The 10,413-nt window shown below is 36.8% G+C and overlaps 1 protein-coding gene across 5 annotated transcripts in view; it reads right to left on the bottom strand.

Moving 5' to 3' along the window:
* The window catches only part of SLCO5A1 (solute carrier organic anion transporter family member 5A1), a 411,786-nt gene that overhangs the window by 175,354 nt on the left and 226,019 nt on the right, over positions 1-10,413 (bottom strand). The window contains exon 1 of one of the 5 annotated variants that reach the window (XM_074207459.1): positions 163-327. The exons of the other annotated variants lie outside the window; for them this stretch is intronic. The gene's annotated coding sequence lies outside the window, so the exon portion shown is untranslated. Of the gene's footprint in view, positions 1-162; positions 328-10,413 lie in introns of those variants that run through there. 5 annotated transcript variants of the gene reach the window in all.

Raw genomic sequence — 10,413 nt, 5'->3', positions numbered from 1 at the left:
GCTTGGGAGAGCTGCATCCACCAGACAGGGGAGCCGGGGAGGCCCTGTGGGAGAGGATGCTAGTGAGCAGGTGTGATATTCGATAGAGCCGCCCAGGGAGAGAAGGAACAGCAAAAGAGAGAAAGGTAATGCTGCTAAGGAACACAATCAACAGCTACTCACTCGTGTGTCTGTCTGCCTGAGAGTGGGGCACCGGGATGGGGAAGGGAAAGGTGGAGGCGGAGGAGATGGGTGCTGTTTAGGGAGGTTGCCTCTTGCTTCAGTCCTGGCGCCGGTAAATCAGTGAACGAGACTATGTATGACTCCAGCTGAACTCTTCCTCCACCTCCTGAGTGTCACCTAACACTCTCCTCCCCTCTAAATACATACACACAAAAAGACAGAGAGCAGCAGCAGCAGAGGGCGCAGGCGCGCACCGGAGCCCTGGCCGAACTCTTAGGAGGAATGCATTCCTCCTGGTCTGAAACATGTGGTGACCATCACAAGAGGAGCAGCTCGCCATGAATCCCCCTCTTGTACCAAAGTGGAGGAAAGGGGAACAAATATGTTTTAAATTTTTTTTCCTCACAGTAATAAACTTTGGGAGTCTAGCAGTGTGAGCATTCTTATCCCCATCTTACAGATAAGTTATAAAGTGACTAATAGCATCATGCATCAAGAGATAGGAAGGCGCTTCAGAAGTCTGCTAGTCCAAACCCTTAATTTTCCAGATGAAAGTGAAGTCTAAGATCATATAGGGAGTGTCTGAATTTGCAGTCAGGTCCTGAGACTTCTGAGGTAGTATTCTAGAGTAAGAACCCAGATTTAATCCCCCAGATCCGACTCCAAATTCAGTGCTCTTTCCATTGAACTATGATATATTTCTTCCGTATAGTATGTATCCATATTTGTAATCAGAGAGAGGGAAATGGAGGAGAACACTAGAAGAGATAGTCATTGATAGGTTGATATCATAATATGTATGTGGAAGGTCTTTTTAAAAGTTAATTTAGGGGCGACTAGGTGGTGTGGATAAAGCACCGGCCCTGGAGTCAGGAGTACCTGGGTCCAAATCCGGTCTCAGACAATAATTACCTAGCTGTGTGGCCTTGGGCAAGCCACTTAACCCTGTTTGCCTTGCAAAAGCCTAAAAAAAGTTAACTTGATTTTTTTTAAGTTTTATTAAAATGACTGTTGACATTGAGGAAAATCTGCCACCATTCACAATGAATGTTAAAGCTTAATTTTTATCCTCAGTGATACAGATTTAGAAATAAATGTTCCTATCCACCTATACACTCCTAACCTTATTTAGAATTTAGAACTTTACAGAGTTCACTGGATTTTTTTGTTTTGTTTTTAGTTTTAGCAAGGCAAATGCGGTTAAGTGGTTTGCCCAAGGCCACACAGCTAGGTAATTGTTAAGTGTCTGAGACCGGATTTGAAACCAGGTACTCCAGACTCCAGGACCGGTGCTCTATCCACTGCGCCCCTAGCGGCCCCGTCACTAGGTTTTTTAAAAGATTTTTTTAAATGTATTAAAAATTGAGTATAAAATTGTATTTACCAGAGTGATTCAAACTTTGAAAGGCAAAAAAAAAATCATCTTCTGAATTTACATTTAGTAAAAACACATTGAGTACTTCAACCATTTTTCATTTGCAATATTTGTGTATGAAAAAAACAAATAAATTGTTCGCAATTTCATACCATCAATAATTCTAACAGCTTTCAAGACCTTCCTTCCATTTAGGAAGAGTTACTTTTTGTCTTCAACTTCATAGGTTTAGAACACAAAAGGGGTGTTAGAAACCATGGAATCTAACCACTTTATTTTACAAGTAAAGAAACTGAGGCCCAAGAAAGTTAAGTGCCTTGTTCAGGGTTACACATCTGAAAAATCTAAAGTAGGATTTAGGTCCCAGGTCTTCTTGATTCCAAGTTCAGCACCCTATCCACTACATCTCAATTTTCTATCTCTGTCCTTCTCAATTTTATTTCTACACTATCATGTCACCTGCAGATAGGCAAGATAGAAAAGCTCTCCATCACAGTCAACAAGGAAGCAAAAAAGGAAAGATGCAAAACCTGAAGCAGGATTTTGATCTCATAGCCTTGAGAAATCTCTTTTCCAACAGTTATTTGCAACCCCCCAGTCTGGGTCTAACACATGAAGTTCCCATTTCTCAATAAAATGATTTTGTTGCATAATTATAAACATTTTCCAAAGGCCTTTCTTCCCAGATATCAGCGTTTTTTTTTTCCAGTTTTACTAGGATGATATTTGTTCATACAATTTTTAAGAAAAGAAACCTGTTTATATTAGCTTCTAATCATTCCAGGCAAAAGAAAAAAAAATCAAATCAACTTTCCTCCAATCATATACTGGAATAGGAGTAGATAAGATAGGCAATAAAATGTGGGTATAACACACAGGAAAGTATGATGATTTTAAAAACTGCCTTAAAAATATATACACCTTCAATACCAGAAAATTTCACTACACATATCACTTATTTATTATGTGTTATCAAAACAGATAGTCTACAATAAACCCCAGAGGACAATAACAAGAGGAGATAATTTTCAAGTCCTCCTGAGACACACAGAAATTTTGATTCTCCACACTGCTTTCTTACTCCTCCTCAGCATCTAAAGGTAACTATTAACACAAAAGGAATGAATCTCTAATATTTGAATTTCAAATATTATTGTAGGTAGATAAGGGAAAATAAAATTTGAAAATAATTTTCTTGCTTCTTTCCAAGACCAAGAGGTTCAAGTAGGCTGGCTCCTTGTTTTGCTACAATAAACATTTACAAAGTCACAGGTTGGCAAGTGACATAACTAATATCTATATAGTAACCTAACGACTACTACTGACTTTTGATGATTTATGTGAACACAAATGATACTATTAGAGAGACTCTAGAAAGCATTATTAAGGATTATGAAGAGTTGAGCAATAAAATCAAGACATTAAGGACACAGGTGGTATTTTGATCACTGTTGTTGATTAAGGATAAAAGGTTTCAGAAGAGAAAGGAAAATTTTAGAAGTGAACAGCTGCCTCAGATGGCATATCTTTACAGCTGGTTTTGGATTCCTGGAACCCAGTTTAAAATATAGGAATGGTCAAAGTTTCTTATAAGTGTTGATCTTATAAGTGTTGATATAATATATATATATATATATATATATATATGTATTTGCCTGGACTCTTACAAATCTAAACAAAATATATTTTAAAATAAAAAAGAATAAAGTAGGAAAAAACTAGCTCCATTTATATCAAAAATTATTTATAAAAGAGAACTACTATATAAGAAAGATAATAACAGCATAGATGCCCAAAAATCCATAAAAGAAAAAATTCCAAAAAGGAACCAGGAATAAAAAACATGATGTGTTTATTTAAAAATACAAAAAGTATTAAGAACAAGGTGAGCTAAAGATCATAACCCAAGGAGACAAATGACTTCTAAAGTTTCACTAAGATTTGTTAAGATGAGACTTTGACCTGGAAAATGACTCTTCAAAAGAATCATCTCAAAAGAAGATAGATTCAAGGAATGGTACAGTATCATCTATGTTAAGATGATACATTCATATGAGGAACTCCAGAGGGGGGAAGCATAATAAAGTGAATATTTAAATAAAGATTATTAGTTGTAGAAAGAGAAGGTGTATTATGAGTATTTATCATAGAATAGCTTGATAGAAGATTGAATGAATGAGAAGTTTGGTAAATAGATCACAATCTGAGAACAAAGGTATTGTACAATAATTAGGGAAAAGGGGAAAACATATTATATGGACTTTTTACTAGTATTCCCCATTTGCCAAAATGTTTCACCAAATTCTTGACTTTAATTAAAATTTCATCTTTCTAAAAAAGAAATTTATCAGGGGAAATTGTTGTTCTAGACCTAATTCTCACCAAAAACCTGTTTGAAATAGTAAGGATGGCAGAGCCTAGGAAAAGTGACCACTCTGTGTTTAAAACCAGCTCTGTAAAAAATCTGAAGAGCACAGAAGATAATGTCCTGCTTTCCTTGATCACACATTTTAAGAGCTCAAAAAAGACAGGTAATATATCATGGTATAGAACTATAAAAGGGATTGTTCTCTGGAGAGGGGGGAGGAAAAACTGGAAAATATGGATGATATAAAAAAGGTATCAAAAAATTTTTTATCATCTAAAGAGAAAGACTGGGAAAGCAAGATGTGATTCCAAATTCAGCATTTAGGAACCTAAATTTTGTATAGAGTGCAGAAATTGGTGCCACAGACAGCTATCACTTACTATCCAGCTTCAGGTTATATATCCCAGATGTCTAACAAGAAAACCTGTTACTTATATATGGCATGGAAAGAAAGTAGTCTTTGACTGGTTTCTAGAGCAAGAAGCAAGTTCAAAAACTAGAAGCAATTGTGAGGCTCATCAAACATCAGGATTGGAGGTCTCAGTTCTACCTTACAGCCCAATCAGAAGCCGGTAAAGGAATCACAGACAGAATGGAAACAAACCTACAAGTCCATCACTCTAAATAAGCAGAGTTTTCCACTTGGTTGGTTGAGGAGCTGAGTTCAGTTGCTATCACTAGAACTGTAAATGGAACAAGCCCATAGGTCTCTTGCTCAGAATCAAATCCAGGTCAGGAGCTTAAGAACTCTTAATTTATTGTTAAGGAACAGTCAGATTTCTTTTGGGAGAACTGAGCTTGCAGGTTTTTCCTGCCTGAGCTGTCCCAGAGATCGTGGAATAATATAATGCTAAATACCCCCAAGAAATCAGGAGCAGAACCAGTCATGATCTTCAGTCCAAAACTGTACAGAGCAGGGACCTATCTTAAAATTTGAAACCAGGAAGTAACCTGAAAGAGTGAACAAAGAGAAAAAAAAATCACCATAAAGTTATTTTTGATGAAAGGGATATTCAAGACACAAACCCAGAAGAGACAATGACTTGAAATGTCTATAGCAAACCTTCAAAGAAAAACAGATTATGGGCACAATTCAACTAGAATTCCTGGGGGAAAAAATGGAAAAATATTTTTTTAATTAAATGAAAGGAGATGAGGAGTGGAATGGAAAAGAAATGAGAGGTATGCAAAATTAGAAAAGAAATGAATAATTTGACATAAGAGGTGCAAAAACTTTGCCCAAGCAACAAACTCCCTGAAAATTAGAATAGAAAAATAGAAAATAATTACTCCACAAGACAACAAGAAATATTTTTTTAAAAAGTAAAAAACTGAAAAAAAAGGAGAAGTAATAAAGTATCTCATAGTAAGAAAACTGATCTGGAAAAAAATCAGGAGGAAAAAAATTTAAGAATCACTGGATAATCTGAAAGTCATTGTCCAAAAAAAAAAAACCTTATGTACGAAATCATAAAAGAAAATAATTCAGACCCCTTAAAACTAGAAGACAAAGTGGAAATATAAAGAAACCACCAGTCCCTTCTAAAAGAAACTCTGAAATGAAAACTTACAACTATTTTATATATCCAAAATTTAGAGCAGTCTCTAAAGAGAAAATAGAAAAAGTAGTGCAAGTCACCGGAAAGAAAAATGTCAGGTACTGAGAAGCCACAGTCAGGTTTCTCACATGATTTAGCAGCTTCCACTATGAAGAAGTCGAGAGTTAGGAAAATGATATTCCAGAAGACAAAGATTATACTTTGAATTACAGTCAAAAATAACTTAGCCAGCAAAAAAAAAAAAAACTGAATATAATCCTACAGGGGGAAATGGATTTTTAAAGAAATAGAGAACTTCTAATTATTCCTGGTGAAAAGACCAGAAATTCATAGAAATTTTGAAGTCAAACACACAAGTCAAGAGAATCATAAAAAGTTAAATATGCATGAATAATAATGAAGGTCTAAACAAGGAAAAACTGCTTACATTCTAATTTGGGTAGACAATATATATGTCCTCTCTAAGATCATTAGGAGTCATACAGGGATTTTAATAGATGACCTGGAAGAGATTCTGTCATTCCTGTAAGCATCTTAAAAAAAAAGAGGGGGTGGAGTGAAGATGGCAGAGTAAAGGCAGGAAATCCCAGCAGCTCTCCAACTCCCCCCAAACTCCAAATGCCTTTTAATAATGACTAATCAAATTCTAGAGTGGCAGAATCCACAGAAAGACTGACTGAAACAATTTTCCAGCCCAAGAAAACTTGGAAGATCCACAGGAAAGGTCTCTTACACTAGGGTTACAAAGCGCTGCAAATCTACTCCATTCAGGAACACCCCATGGTTTCCTGGGTCCCAGGGGGCTTCTGGGTCCATGGCAGCAAGGGTGGTTTCCAGACTTCTCAGTACTGGGATTACCAAGGACAACTTGGAAAGTCAGTGGGAAAACTCGACTGCTTCATCATGAAACCAAGTCCAATGCAGGTCTTCATTCACTCCCGGCCCCAGGCACCAGAAGAAGGCCTATGGAGTCACCCAGCAGGAAGGCACCTGGAAGATGCTTCTAGAGAGCACTCAAAAGGGGTCGGGGAGACTGCACAAGTCTCTCTGCTATCTCTGAGGCAGGACTCTATTGCTCCATACTTAGATGCCAGAATCAGAAAGGGTAGCTTTAAGGTCATAGCAGAGCTGGAACTCTCCTTATGGCTCCAAGGCAGAGGGGAGTGTTTGTGGTCAGCCACAGACCAGACCACAAGTGGGAAGAGCAATCAGAGCCTCTCCTAAGACCCCAAAGGAATTGCAAAAACCCTCCAAAGCTTAGGAAAGGTTATCTTCCATCCTGGAAGCAGAGTACCACCTTAACAAAGAGTTTAAACCATGTCATAGGCTGAGGAAATGATCCAACAACAAAAGAAAAATATCTGACCATAGACAATTACTTTGATTCCAGGGAGGATCAAACTACATACTCAGAAGACAACAAAGTCAAAGCTTCTGCAGCCAAAGCCTCTAAGAAAAATAAGAATTGGTCTCAGAGGCTATGGAAAAGCTCAAAAAAGATTTTGGTAATCAAGAAAGGGAGGTAGAGGAAAAATTGGGAAGAGAAATAAGAGTGATGCAGAAAATCATGAAAACAAAGTCAGCAGCTTGGTGAAGGAGATACACAAAAAAGAAAATTAAAGAAAATAGCTTCTTAAAAACAAGTTTAGGTCAAATAAAAAAAACAGTCCAAAATGTCAATGAGGAAAAGGAAGCCTTAAAAAACAGAATTGGTCAGATGGAAAAGGAGATACAAAAGTTCTCTGAAGAAAATAATTCCTTTAAATGTAGAATCGAGCTTAAGGAATTCAATGACTTTGCGAGAAATCGGGAAACAATAAAAATCTAAAGAATGAAAAACTATAAGCACATGTGAAATATCTCATTGGAAAACATATCCAGAAAAGATAATTTTAAAATGATTGGGCTAACTGAAAGTCATGACCAGGAAAAGAGTCTAGACTTCATTTATCAAGAAATTCTCCAAGAAAATTGCCCTGATAATCCTAGAAGGAGAGGGTAAAAATAGAAATTGAGGGACTTCAGTCAACATCTCCTGAAAGAGGTTCAAAAATAAAAACTCCCAGGAATATTATATCCAAATTCCACAATTCCCAAGTTAAGGAGAAAATATTACAAGCATCCAGAAGGAAACAATTCAAATATCATGAAGCTACAGTCAGGATTAAGCAGGATTTATCAGCTTCTACAGTCAGGGCTCATAGGACTTGGAATATGATATTCTGGAAGGCAAAAGAGTTTGGATTATGATCAAGAATCAACTACTGGGGGCATCTAAGTGGCCCAGTGGATAAAGCACTGGCCCTGGAGTCAGGAGGACCAGAGTTCAAATCCAGCCTCAGACACTTAATAATTCTCTAGCTGTGTCACTTAACTCCATTACCTTGCAAAAAAAGAAAACAAAACAAAAAGAGAATCAACTACCCAGGCAACTGAACATACTCTTTCAGGGGAAAAGGTAGACATTCAATGAAATAGGGGACTTTTAAACTTTCCTGTTGAAATGACCAGAGCTGAAAAAAAAAAGTTTGATTTTCAAATACAGGACTCAGGTAAAACATAGAGAAGGTGAACCGGAAGGGCAAATTATGAAGGATTTAATAATGTTGAATTACTGTATTCTTTCTTGGGAAGATGATACTGATAACTCATATGAATCTTCTGATCAATTAGGGCAGTTTAGAAGGAGCATATATAGACAAGGTACTTTTTTTTTTTAGGTTTTTGCAAGGCAAATGGGGTTAAGTGGCTTGCCTAAGGCCACACAGCTAGGTAATTATTAAGTGTCTGAGACTGGATTTGAACCCAGGTACTCCTAACTCCAAGGCTGGTGCTTTATCCACTATGCCACATACCTGCCTCTAGACAAGGTACTTTTGAGGAAGAACAGGATGAAAGGAGAGAGAGAGAATAGAATAAATGGGATGGGGAGGAATAGAGTATAGGGAAATATAGCTAACAATAGAAATTGTGGGAAAAATTTTAAGTTTCTCTGATGGAGTTATGATAAAGAATACTATCCACCCAAAGACAGAGCTGATGGTGGCTGAATACAGACTGAAGCACACTTTTTTTTCTCCCACTTTATTTTTCTTAAATTTTCTCTTTCTTTGGGGGGGAGGGATTATGTTTATTTTTGCAACAAGACTATTGTAGTAATGTGAAAAAAGGATCTTTATTTTTTACTTAATTTTTATTAAAGATATTATTTGAGTTTTACAATTTTCCCCCCACCCCACCCCACAGAAAGCAATCTGTCAGTCTTTACTTTGTTTCCATGTTGTACCTTGATCCAAATTGGGTGTGATGAGAGAGAAATCATATCCTTAGAGAAAAGACAAGAATTCTAAAAGGTAACAAGATCAGACAATAAGATATCTGTAAAAAAGGATCTTTAAAAAAAAAGATTTGAAATGTAGGGAAAGTGAAATATATTGTAGGGGAGAAGGAAGGAAAGCTCAGGAAAATTATTTCACATAATTAGGGTAAACAAGTAAAAGTATATTAATAAGGAAGAAGAGTGAAGGAACTGTTAATTGAACCTCTCATTTAAACTAGTAAAAGGAGGAAAGAATACAGAGACATACAGAGACACACACACACACACACACACACACACACACACACACACACACACAGAGACACTATTGAATATAGAAATAGATTTCACTCAAAATGGAAAACATAGGGAAAGGAAATAAAGAAGAGGTGTGTAGATGAAGGGAGGGATTATTCCTAAGCAAAATAAACTCTAAATATGTACAAAAAAAATTTATAGTTCTTTTGTAGTGGCAAAGAATTGGAAACTGGGGGGGGGGTACCATCAACTGGAGAATGGATAAACAAGTTCTAATATATAAATCTGATAGAGTACAATTGTACTATAGAAAATAATGAAGGAGATGGTTTCAGAGGAAATTTAGGGAGATTTATAAAACTCATACAGAGTGCAGTGAGCAGAAGCAGGAGAAAAATGTATAAAATGTAAAGACAAATGGCTTTGAAATACTTAGGAACACCATTCAGTATAGTGTCCCATCATGATTTCAGAGAACTAAAAAATGAAGGATGTTACGCACCTCCTGATAGATAAGTGGTTCAAAATAAAAAATGTAACATTTTTTTCTAAGATTCAATCAGGGCAGACATTTGTTTTTCTTGACTCTCACCTGTTTATTTAATAGGGGTGATGTATTTCTTTCATAATTTGGTGGTGGTGGGAAATATGTATGATAATGCAGATTTTTTGCTGATTAAAAATGTAAAAACAAGAAAAAAGATGGAAACAAAGTCAAATGTATGTTTAATGACAAGGACAGTTTTTCTTTTTGCTATATCCCCAGTACCTAAAATAGTTGTCTACTCATAAATACTTGTTGGATTTGATTATGCTCCTGGAAGAATATTGCTGGCAATGCTAAAGCTCAAGATGAATCTGAAGCAGGGGACAGGGAAATGAAGCAATCTTTTGCCATATTGGACTGAAGGTCCAACCCTTTGGGATAGGAAAGACTAGTGCTTAGAACTCCACCTAAGTGCAATGAATTCTGAATTAGCCACTCTTTGGGGGACACCCCTGTGGCATATGCATTGGAAAATACTTGTAGTCAGGTGCTAAGCTATTCCCCAAAGACCACCCTTGTCCTACCTACCATGGAAATGCATTTAAGGAGACCCTCCAGGGAGGAGGTTTCTTTGGCCCTAGTTCCATGTGGCCAGATTTATGTTGATCTAAACTTTTCTTCTCTCCTCTCCTGGACTCCCTAAATTATTTCATAGATCTATGCTAATTTAAGCTTCTCTCTCTCTCTCTCTCTCTCTCTCTCTCTCTCTCTCTCTCTCTCGATCTCTCTTTCAATTTGGGCGCAGTTCTAAGATTTTTTTCTCTTTCAATAAAACTACTTCCCCCCCCCCCCCCCCCCGCCGCAGTTTGTAACCACTAATATGGA

Source organism: Macrotis lagotis, chromosome X (genome assembly GCF_037893015.1).
Source record: "Macrotis lagotis isolate mMagLag1 chromosome X, bilby.v1.9.chrom.fasta, whole genome shotgun sequence".
Classification (NCBI taxonomy): Eukaryota; Metazoa; Chordata; class Mammalia; order Peramelemorphia; family Peramelidae; genus Macrotis; species Macrotis lagotis.
Note: the sequence above shows the minus strand (reverse complement) of the source record. Positions and strands in the feature narration are given on the sequence as shown.